We start from the raw sequence: 12887 nt of genomic DNA on the forward strand, positions 1-12887 counted from the left end.
TGATAACTCCTATCCCCAAGCTGTGAGGCTAAACAACAATTGACTCTCTCTCACACACACACACACACAGACACACAGACACACACACACACACACACACACACACACACACACACACACACACACACACACACACACACACACACACACACACACACACACACACCATCTGTAGTGAAGGCCCATAAGGCCCATAGAGTCTGTATCAGTCTAGAGAGCTGGTTGTTATGGATGTAGAAAAGTTAAAACACACATCCTACACAGTATAGATGTCAACCCTACTCCCTATCAGTCCCAGTATAGATGTCAACCCTACTCCCTATCAGTCCCAGTATAGATGTCAACCCTACTCCCTATCAGTCCCAGTATAGATGTCAACCCTACTCCTATCAGTCCCAGTATAGATGTCAACCCTACTCCCTATCAGTCCCAGTATAGATGTCAACCCTACTCCCTATCAGTCCCAGTATAGATGTCAACCCTACTCCCTATCAGTCCCAGTATAGATGTCAACCCTACTCCCTATCAGTCCCAGTATAGATGTCAACCCTACTCCCTATCAGTCCCAGTATAGATGTCAACCCTACTCCCTATCAGTCCCAGTATAGATGTCAACCCTACTCCCTATCAGTCCCAGTATAGATGTCAACCCTACTCCCTATCAGTCCCAGTATAGATGTCAACCCTACTCCCTATCAGTCCCAGTATAGATGTCAACCCTACTCCCTATCAGTCCCAGTATAGATGTCAACCCTACTCCGTATCAGTCCCAGTATAGATGTCAACCCTACTCCCTATGAGTCCCAGTATAGATGTCAACCCTACTCCCTATCAGTCCCAGTATAGATGTCAACCCTACTCCCTATCAGTCCCAGTATAGATGTCAACCCTACTCCCTATCAGTCCCAGTATAGATGTCAACCCTACTCCCTATCAGTCCCAGTATAGATGTCAACCCTACTCCCTATCAGTCCCAGTATAGATGTCAACCCTACTCCCTATCAGTCCCAGTATAGATGTCAACCCTACTCCCTATCAGTCCCAGTATAGATGTCAACCCTACTCCCTATCAGTCGCAGTATAGATGTCAACCCTACTCCCTATCAGTCCCAGTATAGATGTCAACCCTACTCCCTATCAGTCCCAGTATAGATGTCAACCCTACTCCCTATCAGTCCCAGTATATATGTCAACCCTACTCCCTATCAGTCGCAGTATAGATGTCAACCCTACTCCCTATCAGTCCCAGTATAGATGTCAACCCTACTCCCTATCAGTCCCAGTATAGATGTCAACGCCTACTCCCTATCAGTCCCAGTATAGATGTCAACCCTACTCCCTATCAGTCCCAGTATAGATGTCAACCCTACTCCCTATCAGTCCCAGTATAGATGTCAACCCTACTCCCTATCAGTCCCAGTATAGATGTCAACCCTACTCCCTATCAGTCCCAGTATAGATGTCAACCCTACTCCCTATCAGTCGCAGTATAGATGTCAACCCTACTCCCTATCAGTCGCAGTATAGATGTCAACCCTACTCCCTATCAGTCCCAGTATAGATGTCAACCCTACTCCCTATCAGTCCCAGTATAGATGTCAACCCTACTCCCTATCAGTCCCAGTATAGATGTCAACCCTACTCCCTATCAGTCCCAGTATAGATGTCAACCCTACTCCCTATCAGTCCCAGTATAGATGTCAACTCTACTCCCTATCAGTCCCAGTATAGATGTCAACCCTACTCCCTATCAGTCCCAGTATAGATGTCAACCCTACTCCCTATCAGTCCCAGTATAGATGTCAACCCTACTCCCTATCAGTCCCAGTATAGATGTCAACCCTACTCCCTATCAGTCCCAGTATAGATGTCAACCCTACTCCCTATCAGTCCCAGTATAGATGTCAACCCTACTCCCTATCAGTCCCAGTATAGATGTCAACCCTACTCCCTATCAGTCGCAGTATAGATGTCAACCCTACTCCCTATCAGTCCCAGTATAGATGTCAACCCTACTCCCTATCAGTCCCAGTATAGATGTCAACCCTACTCCCTATCAGTCCCAGTATAGATGTCAACCCTACTCCCTATCAGTCCCAGTATAGATGTCAACCCTACTCCCTATCAGTCCCAGTATAGATGTCAACCCTACTCCCTATCAGTCGCAGTATAGATGTCAACCCTACTCCCTATCAGTCGCAGTATAGATGTCAACCCTACTCCCTATCAGTCCCAGTATAGATGTCAACCCTACTCCCTATCAGTCCCAGTATAGATGTCAACCCTACTCCCTATCAGTCCCAGTATAGATGTCAACCCTACTCCCTATCAGTCCCGGTATAGATGTCAACCCTACTCCCTATCAGTCCCAGTATAGATGTCAACCCTACTCCCTATCAGTCCCAGTATAGATGTCAACCCTACTCCCTATCAGTCCCAGTATAGATGTCAACCCTACTCCCTATCAGTCCCAGTATAGATGTCAACCCTACTCCCTATCAGTCCCAGTATAGATGTCAACCCTACTCCCTATCAGTCCCAGTATAGATGTCAACCCTACTCCCTATCAGTCCCAGTATAGATGTCAACCCTACTCCCTATCAGTCCCAGTATAGATGTCAACCCTACTCCCTATCAGTCCCGGTATAGATGTCAACCCTACTCCCTATCAGTCCCAGTATAGATGTCAACCCTACTCCCTATCAGTCCCAGTATAGATGTCAACCCTACTCCCTATCAGTCCCAGTATAGATGTCAACCCTACTCCCTATCAGTCCCAGTATAGATGTCAACCCTACTCCCTATCAGTCCCAGTATAGATGTCAACCCTACTCCCTATCAGTCCCAGTATAGATGTCAACCCTACTCCCTATCAGTCCCAGTATAGATGTCAACCCTACTCCCCTATCAGTCCCAGTATAGATGTCAACCCTACTCCCTATCAGTCCCAGTATAGATGTCAACCCTACTCCCTATCAGTCCCAGTATAGATGTCAACCCTACTCCCTATCAGTCCCAGTATAGATGTCAACCCTACTCCCTATCAGTCCCAGTATAGATGTCAACCCTACTCCCTATCAGTCCCAGTATAGATGTCAACCCTACTCCCTATCAGTCCCAGTATAGATGTCAACCCTACTCCCTATCAGTCCCAGTATAGATGTCAACCCTACTCCCTATCAGTCCCAGTATAGATGTCAACCCTACTCCCTATCAGTCCCAGTATAGATGTCAACCCTACTCCCTATCAGTCCCAGTATAGATGTCAACCCTACTCCCTATCAGTCCCAGTATAGATGTCAACCCTACTCCCTATCAGTCCCAGTATAGATGTCAACCCTACTCCCTATCAGTCCCAGTATAGATGTCAACCCTACTCCCTATCAGTCCCAGTATAGATGTCAACCCTACTCCCTATCAGTCCCAGTATAGATGTCAACCCTACTCCCTATCAGTCCCAGTATAGATGTCAACCCTACTCCCTATCAGTCCCAGTATAGATGTCAACCCTACTCCCTATCAGTCCCAGTATAGATGTCAACCCTACTCCCTATCAGTCCCAGTATAGATGTCAACCCTACTCCCTATCAGTCCCAGTATAGATGTCAACCCTACTCCCTATCAGTCCCAGTATAGATGTCAACCCTACTCCCTATCAGTCCCAGTATAGATGTCAACCCTACTCCCTATCAGTCCCAGTATAGATGTCAACCCTACTCCCTATCAGTCCCAGTATAGATGTCAACCCTACTCCCTATCAGTCCCAGTATAGATGTCAACCCTACTCCCTATCAGTCCCAGTATAGATGTCAACCCTACTCCCTATCAGTCCCAGTATAGATGTCAACCCTACTCCCTATCAGTCCCAGTATAGATGTCAACCCTACTCCCTATCAGTCCCAGTATAGATGTCAACCCTACTCCCTATCAGTCCCAGTATAGATGTCAACCCTACTCCCTATCAGTCCCAGTATAGATGTCAACCCTACTCCCTATCAGTCCCAGTATAGATGTCAACCCTACTCCCTATCAGTCCCAGTATAGATGTCAACCCTACTCCCTATCAGTCCCAGTATAGATGTCAACCCTACTCCCTATCAGTCCCAGTATAGATGTCAACCCTACTCCCTATCAGTCCCAGTATAGATGTCAACCCTACTCCCTATCAGTCCCAGTATAGATGTCAACCCTACTCCCTATCAGTCCCAGTATAGATGTCAACCCTACTCCCTATCAGTCCCAGTATAGATGTCAACCCTACTCCCTATCAGTCCCAGTATAGATGTCAACCCTACTCCCTATCAGTCCCAGTATAGATGTCAACCCTACTCCCTATCAGTCCCAGTATAGATGTCAACCCTACTCCCTATCAGTCCCAGTATAGATGTCAACCCTACTCCCTATCAGTCCCAGTATAGATGTCAACCCTACTCCCTATCAGTCCCAGTATAGATGTCAACCCTACTCCCTATCAGTCCCAGTATAGATGTCAACCCTACTCCCTATCAGTCCCAGTATAGATGTCAACCCTACTCCCTATCAGTCCCAGTATAGATGTCAACCCTACTCCCTATCAGTCCCAGTATAGATGTCAACCCTACTCCCTATCAGTCCCAGTATAGATGTCAACCCTACTCCCTATCAGTCCCAGTATAGATGTCAACCCTACTCCCTATCAGTCCCAGTATAGATGTCAACCCTACTCCCTATCAGTCCCAGTATAGATGTCAACCCTACTCCCTATCAGTCCCAGTATAGATGTCAACCCTACTCCCTATCAGTCCCAGTATAGATGTCAACCCTACTCCCTATCAGTCCCAGTATAGATGTCAACCCTACTCCCTATCAGTCCCAGTATAGATGTCAACCCTACTCCCTATCAGTCCCAGTATAGATGTCAACCCTACTCCCTATCAGTCCCAGTATAGATGTCAACCCTACTCCCTATCAGTCCCAGTATAGATGTCAACCCTACTCCCTATCAGTCGCAGTATAGATGTCAACCCTACTCCCTATCAGTCCCAGTATAGATGTCAACCCTACTCCCTATCAGTCCCAGTATAGATGTCAACCCTACTCCCTATCAGTCCCAGTATAGATGTCAACCCTACTCCCTATCAGTCCCAGTATAGATGTCAACCCTACTCCCTATCAGTCCCAGTATAGATGTCAACCCTACTCCCTATCAGTCCCAGTATAGATGTCAACCCTACTCCCTATCAGTCCCAGTATAGATGTCAACCCTACTCCCTATCAGTCCCAGTATAGATGTCAACCCTACTCCCTATCAGTCCCAGTATAGATGTCAACCCTACTCCCTATCAGTCCCAGTATAGATGTCAACCCTACTCCCTATCAGTCCCAGTATAGATGTCAACCCTACTCCCTATCAGTCCCAGTATAGATGTCAACCCTACTCCCTATCAGTCCCAGTATAGATGTCAACCCTACTCCCTATCAGTCCCAGTATAGATGTCAACCCTACTCCCTATCAGTCCCAGTATAGATGTCAACCCTACTCCCTATCAGTCCCAGTATAGATGTCAACCCTACTCCCTATCAGTCCCAGTATAGATGTCAACCCTACTCCCTATCAGTCCCAGTATAGATGTCAACCCTACTCCCTATCAGTCCCAGTATAGATGTCAACCCTACTCCCTATCAGTCCCAGTATAGATGTCAACCCTACTCCCTATCAGTCCCAGTATAGATGTCAACCCTACTCCCTATCAGTCCCAGTATAGATGTCAACCCTACTCCCTATCAGTCCCAGTATAGATGTCAACCCTACTCCCTATCAGTCCCAGTATAGATGTCAACCCTACTCCCTATCAGTCCCAGTATAGATGTCAACCCTACTCCCTATCAGTCCCAGTATAGATGTCAACCCTACTCCCTATCAGTCCCAGTATAGATGTCAACCCTACTCCCTATCAGTCCCAGTATAGATGTCAACCCTACTCCCTATCAGTCCCAGTATAGATGTCAACCCTACTCCCTATCAGTCCCAGTATAGATGTCAACGCTACTCCCTATCAGTCCCAGTATAGATGTCAACCCTACTCCCTATCAGTCCCAGTATAGATGTCAACCCTACTCCCTATCAGTCCCAGTATAGATGTCAACCCTACTCCCTATCAGTCCCAGTATAGATGTCAACCCTACTCCCTATCAGTCCCAGTATAGATGTCAACCCTACTCCCTATCAGTCCCAGTATAGATGTCAACCCTACTCAGTCTGGTCCTAAAGGACCCTCAGATAAATCCACTGTGTCATTCACACACATTCCAACACTCCTCCACTGAGACACTTTATGAATACAGGCCCTGATGTAACAACCAACACTGTCTCACCCTGATCTGTTTCACCTGTCTTGTGCTTGTCTCCACCCGCCCTCCAGGTGTCGCCAGTTTCCCCCCTTATCCCCTGTGTATTTATACAGTGGTGGAAAAGTACCCAATTGTCATACTTGAGTAAAAGTGAGTCACCCAGTAAAATACGACTTGAGTAAAAGTCTAAAAGTATTTGGTTTTAAATAATATGATATAAAGTATCAAAAATAAATGTAATTGCAAAAATGTACTTAAGTATCAAAAGTAAAAGTATGAATCATTTCAAATTCCTTGTTAAGCAAACCAGATGGCACAACTGTTTGTGTTTTGTTTGTATGTGCAGATAGCCAGGGGCACACTCCAACACTCAGAAATCATTCAGAAACAAAGCGTTTGTGTTTAGTGAGTTTTCACATCAGAATCAGTAGGGATGACCAGGGATGTTCTCTTGATAAGTGCGTGAATTGGACCTTTTCTGTCCTGCTAAGCATTCAAAATTTAACGAGGACTTTTGGGTGTCAGGGGAAATGTATTGAGTAATAAGTACATTATTTTCTTTTAGGAATGTAGTGAAGTAAAAGTGAAAGTTGTCAAAAATAAAAATAGTAAAATAAAGTACAGATACCCCAAAACAACTACTTCAGGAGTACTTGAAAGTATTTTTACTCAAGTACTTTACACCACTGCCTTTATACCTGTATTTTCTGTTTGTCTGTTGCCAGTTCGTCTCGCCAAGCCTACCAGCCTGGTTCTCCCTAGCCCCTGTTTCTCTCTAGCCCCTGGTTCCCCCTAGCCCCTGGTTCTCCCTAGCCCCTGGTTCCCCCTAGCCCCTGGTTCTCCCTAGCCCCTGGTTCTCCCTAGCCCCTGGTTCCCCCTAGCCCCTGTTTCTCCCTAGCCCCTGTTTCTCCCTAGCCCCTGGTTCTCCCTAGCCTCTGGTTCTCTCTAGCCCCTGGTTCTCCCTAGCCCCTGGTTCCCCCTAGCCCCTGGTTCCCCCTAGCCCCTGGTTCTCCCTAGCCCCTGGTTCTCCCTAGCCCCTGGTTCTCCCTAGCCCCTGGTTCTCCCTAGCCCCTGGTTCTCCCTAGCCCCTGGTTCCCCCTAGCCCCTGGTTCCCCCTAGCCCCTGGTTCTCTCTAGCCCCTGGTTCTCTCTAGCCCCTGGTTCCCCCTAGCCCCTGGTTCTCCCTAGCCCCTGTTTCTCCCTAGCCCCTGGTTCTCCCTAGCCCCTGGTTCTCTCTAGCCCCTGGTTCCCCCTAGCCCCTGGTTCCCCTAGCCCCTGGTTCCCCTAGCCCCTGGTTCTCCCTAGCCCCTGGTTCTCGCTAGCCCCTGGTTCTCCCTAGCCCCTGGTTCTCCCTAGCCCCTGGTTCCCCCTAGCCCCTGGTTCTCCCTAGCCCCTGGTTCCCCCTAGCCCCTGGTTCTCCCTAGCCCCTGGTTCTCTCTAGCCCCTGGTTCCCCCTAGCCCCTGTTTCTCCCTAGCCCCTGTGTCTCCCTAGCCCCTGGTTCTCCCTAGCCTCTGGTTCTCTCTAGCCCCTGGTTCTCCCTAGCCCCTGGTTCCCCCTAGCCCCTGGTTCCCCCTAGCCCCTGGTTCTCCCTAGCCCCTGGTTCTCCCTAGCCCCTGGTTCTCCCTAGCCCCTGGTTCTCCCTAGCCCCTGGTTCCCCTAGCCCCTGGTTCCCCTAGCCCCTGGTTCTCTCTAGCCCCTGGTTCTCTCTAGCCCCTGGTTCTCTCTAGCCCCTGGTTCCCCCTAGCCCCTGGTTCTCCCTAGCCCCTGTTTCTCCCTAGCCCCTGGTTCTCCCTAGCCCCTGGTTCTCTCTAGCCCCTGGTTCCCCTAGCCCCTGGTTCCCCCCTAGCCCCTGGTTCCCCCTAGCCCCTGGTTCTCCCTAGCCCCTGGTTCTCCCTAGCCCCTGGTTCTCCCTAGCCCCTGGTTCTCCCTAGCCCCTGGTTCCCCCTAGCCCCTGGTTCCCCCTAGCCCCTGGTTCTCTCTAGCCCCTGGTTCTCCCTAGCCCCTGGTTCTCCCTAGCCCCTGTTTCTCCCTAGCCCCTGGTTCTCCCTAGCCCCTGGTTCTCTCTAGCCCCTGGTTCCCCCTAGCCCCTGGTTCTCCCTAGCCCCTGGTTCCCCCTAGCCCCTGGTTCCCCCTAGCCCCTGGTTCCCTCTAGCCCCTGGTTCTCTCTAGCCCCTGGTTCCCCCTAGCCCCTGGTTCTCCCTAGCCCCTGTTTCTCCCTAGCCCCTGGTTCTCCCTAGCCCCTGGTTCTCTCTAGCCCCTGGTTCCCCTAGCCCCTGGTTCCCCCTAGCCCCTGGTTCTCCCTAGCCCCTGGTTCTCCCTAGCCCCTGGTTCTCCCTAGCCCCTGGTTCTCGCTAGCCCCTGGTTCTCCCTAGCCCCTGTTTCTCCCTAGCCCCTGGTTCTCCCTAGCCCCTGGTTCCCCCTAGCCCCTGGTTCTCCCTAGCCCCTGGTTCTCCCTAGCCCCTGGTTCTCCCTAGCCCCTGGTTCTCCCTAGCCCCTGGTTCTCCCTAGCCCCTGGTTCTCTCTAGCCCCTGGTTCTCCCTAGCCCCTGTTTCTCCCTAGCCCCTGGTTCTCCCTAGCCCCTGGTTCCCCCTAGCCCCTGTTTCTCCCTAGCCCCTGGTTCTCCCTAGCCCCTGTTTCTCCCTAGCCCCTGTTTCCCCCTAGCCCCTGGTTCTCCCTAGCCCCTGGTTCTCTCTAGCCCCTGGTTCCCCCTAGCCCCTGTTTCTCCCTAGCCCCTGTTTCTCCCTAGCCCCTGGTTCTCCCTAGCCTCTGGTTCTCTCTAGCCCCTGGTTCTCCCTAGCCCCTGGTTCCCCCTAGCCCCTGGTTCCCCCTAGCCCCTGGTTCTCCCTAGCCCCTGGTTCTCCCCTAGCCCCTGGTTCTCCCTAGCCCCTGGTTCTCCCTAGCCCCTGGTTCTCCCTAGCCCCTGGTTCCCCTAGCCCCTGGTTCCCTCTAGCCCCTGGTTCTCTCTAGCCCCTGGTTCTCTCTAGCCCCTGGTTCCCCCTAGCCCCTGGTTCTCCCTAGCCCCAGTTTCTCCCTAGCCCCTGGTTCTCCCTAGCCCCTGGTTCTCTCTAGCCCCTGGTTCCCCCTAGCCCCTGGTTCCCCTAGCCCCTGGTTCCCCCTAGCCCCTGGTTCTCCCTAGCCCCTGGTTCTCCCTAGCCCCTGGTTCTCCCTAGCCCCTGGTTCTCCCTAGCCCCTGGTTCCCCCTAGCCCCTGGTTCCCCCTAGCCCCTGGTTCTCTCTAGCCCCTGGTTCTCCCTAGCCCCTGGTTCTCCCTAGCCCCTGTTTCTCCCTAGCCCCTGGTTCTCCCTAGCCCCTGGTTCTCTCTAGCCCCTGGTTCCCCCTAGCCCCTGGTTCTCCCTAGCCCCTGGTTCCCCTAGCCCCTGGTTCCCCCTAGCCCCTGGTTCCCTCTAGCCCCTGGTTCTCTCTAGCCCCTGGTTCCCCCTAGCCCCTGGTTCTCCCTAGCCCCTGTTTCTCCCTAGCCCCTGGTTCTCCCTAGCCCCTGGTTCTCTCTAGCCCCTGGTTCCCCCTAGCCCCTGGTTCCCCCTAGCCCCTGGTTCTCCCTAGCCCCTGGTTCTCCCTAGCCCCTGGTTCTCCCTAGCCCCTGGTTCTCTCTAGCCCCTGGTTCTCCCTAGCCCCTGTTTCTCCCTAGCCCCTGGTTCTCCCTAGCCCCTGGTTCCCCCCTAGCCCCTGGTTCTCCCTAGCCCCTGGTTCTCCCTAGCCCCTGGTTCTCCCTAGCCCCTGGTTCTCCCTAGCCCCTGGTTCTCCCTAGCCCCTGGTTCTCTCTAGCCCCTGGTTCTCCCTAGCCCCTGTTTCTCCCTAGCCCCTGGTTCTCCCTAGCCCCTGGTTCCCCCCTAGCCCCTGTTTCTCCCTAGCCCCTGGTTCTCCCTAGCCCCTGTTTCTCCCTAGCCCCTGTTTCCCCCTAGCCCCTGGTTCTCCCTAGCCCCTGGTTCTCCCTAGCCCCTGGTTCTCTCTAGCCCCTGGTTCTCCCTAGCCCCTGTTTCTCCCTAGCCCCTGTTTCTCCCTAGCCCCTGGTTCTCCCTAGCCCCTGGTTCTCCCTAGCCCCTGGTTCTCTCTAGCCCCTGGTTCTCCCTAGCCCCTGGTTCTCTCTAGCCCCTGGTTCTCCCTAGCCCCTGGTTCTCCCTAGCCCCTGGTTCTCCCTAGCCCCTGGTTCTCCCTAGCCCCTGTTTCTCCCTAGCCCCTGGTTCTCTCTAGCCCCTGTTTCCCCCTATCCCCTGGTTCTCCCTAGCCCCTGGTTCTCCCTAGCCCCTGGTTCTCTCTAGCCCCTGGTTCTCCCTAGCCCCTGTTTCTCCCTAGCCCCTGTTTCTCCCTAGCCCCTGGTTCTCCCTAGCCCCTGGTTCTCCCTAGCCCCTGGTTCTCCCTAGCCCCTGGTTCTCTCTAGCCCCTGGTTCCCCCTAGCCCCTGGTTCCCCCCTAGCCCCTGGTTCTCCCTAGCCCCTGGTTCTCCCTAGCCCCTGGTTCTCCCTAGCCCCTGGTTCTCTCTAGCCCCTGGTTCTCCCTAGCCCCTGTTTCTCCCTAGCCCCTGGTTCTCCCTAGCCCCTGGTTCCCCCCTAGCCCCTGGTTCTCCCTAGCCCCTGGTTCTCCCTAGCCCCTGGTTCTCCCTAGCCCCTGGTTCTCCCTAGCCCCTGGTTCTCCCTAGCCCCTGGTTCTCTCTAGCCCCTGGTTCTCCCTAGCCCCTGTTTCTCCCTAGCCCCTGGTTCTCCCTAGCCCCTGGTTCCCCCTAGCCCCTGTTTCTCCCTAGCCCCTGGTTCTCCCTAGCCCCTGTTTCTCCCTAGCCCCTGTTTCCCCCTAGCCCCTGGTTCTCCCTAGCCCCTGGTTCTCCCTAGCCCCTGGTTCTCTCTAGCCCCTGGTTCTCCCTAGCCCCTGTTTCTCCCTAGCCCCTGTTTCTCCCTAGCCCCTGGTTCTCCCTAGCCCCTGGTTCTCCCTAGCCCCTGGTTCTCTCTAGCCCCTGGTTCTCCCTAGCCCCTGGTTCTCTCTAGCCCCTGGTTCTCCCTAGCCCCTGGTTCTCCCTAGCCCCTGGTTCTCCCTAGCCCCTGGTTCTCCCTAGCCCCTGTTTCTCCCCTAGCCCCTGGTTCTCTCTAGCCCCTGTTTCCCCCTAGCCCCTGGTTCTCCCTAGCCCCTGGTTCTCCCTAGCCCCTGGTTCTCTCTAGCCCCTGGTTCTCCCTAGCCCCTGTTTCTCCCTAGCCCCTGGTTCTCCCTAGCCCCTGGTTCTCCCTAGCCCCTGGTTCTCTCTAGCCCCTGGTTCCCCCTAGCCCCTGGTTCTCCCTAGCCCCTGGTTCTCCCTAGCCCCTGTTTCTCCCTAGCCCCTGGTTCTCTCTAGCCCCTGTTTCCCCCTAGCCCCTGTTTCCCTCTAGCCCCTGGTTCTCCCTAGCCCCTGGTTCTCCCTAGCCCCTGGTTCCCCCTAGCCCCTGGTTCTCTCTAGCCCCTGGTTCTCCCTAGCCCCTGTTTCTCCCTAGCCCCTGGTTCTCCCTAGCCCCTGTTTCTCCCCTAGCCCCTGTTTTTCTAGTTTTTCCGGTTTTGACCACTCTGCCTGTCCTGACCCTGAGCCTGCCTGCCGTTCTGTACCTTACTGACTCTACCCTGGATTACTGACCTCTGCCTGCCCTTGACCTGTCGTCTGCCTGCCCCCTGTTTTGTTAATAAACATCTGTTATTCAAACTGTTTGCATCTGGGTCTTATCTGACACAGTTCTGATCCAAAACACAGCTCAAAACATAACAAGAAGTAAAATTATACATTCCCCTCAAGAATATGACTAATGACTAAAATCAAATAACCCAAAACTATTTTTCAAGATATTGTCACGCGTACTTATAGAGTGAAGTGAAGGAGAGAGGTTCTGTACAGAGAGTCAACCAGTTGATACATATTTAAAGTAGTCAGGGCACAAGTAGCTGATGCAGAACTGTCCTTTCCTCTTTAAGTCATTAACATGCATGACGACGAGAACAACATGTCAGAGAAGGGAGGTTACTGTATTAGAATGGGCCCTACATTTCTAAAATGGACAAAATGTCCCCCATTTCCACTTTTATTTAAATACAGAATCATGTTAACAATATGTTGACTATTCTTTATGGAATGTTTATAATATCTTAGAATGTGTTGCCTTGTCCCTCTGAGTTCTACATGGAACAGGTCAAAGTTCCATTTACATTTGGTCAGTTCCATGAAGTCATTCATTCTATTCTATAAACACATTCAATTTACACTCCTCATCAGCTGCATCAAAGTGATACTGAAGGTTTCAGTGTTCTAGACTAGAGCTCTCCCCTACTGGCATCTCAGCATTACTGTAGTGTCTCTTCGTACGATGGGCAGTAATATAATGCCTTGATCATATTCAGTTACACTGGCTTCTTCCCAAATGGCACCCTATGTCAAAAGTAGTACACTATTAAGGGAACAGGGTGCCATTTGGGAGAGAACCACTGTTGGCCATCGTGTATAGTACTGGTACCTAATAATAATGTCCTCAATAATGTTGGGCTAATAACAACATAACAAACTAATGAAACGCAACACTGGCGTTAAAAAGTAAAA

This window comes from Salmo salar, unplaced genomic scaffold, assembly GCF_905237065.1.
Source record: "Salmo salar unplaced genomic scaffold, Ssal_v3.1, whole genome shotgun sequence".
Taxonomy (NCBI): domain Eukaryota; kingdom Metazoa; phylum Chordata; class Actinopteri; order Salmoniformes; family Salmonidae; genus Salmo; species Salmo salar.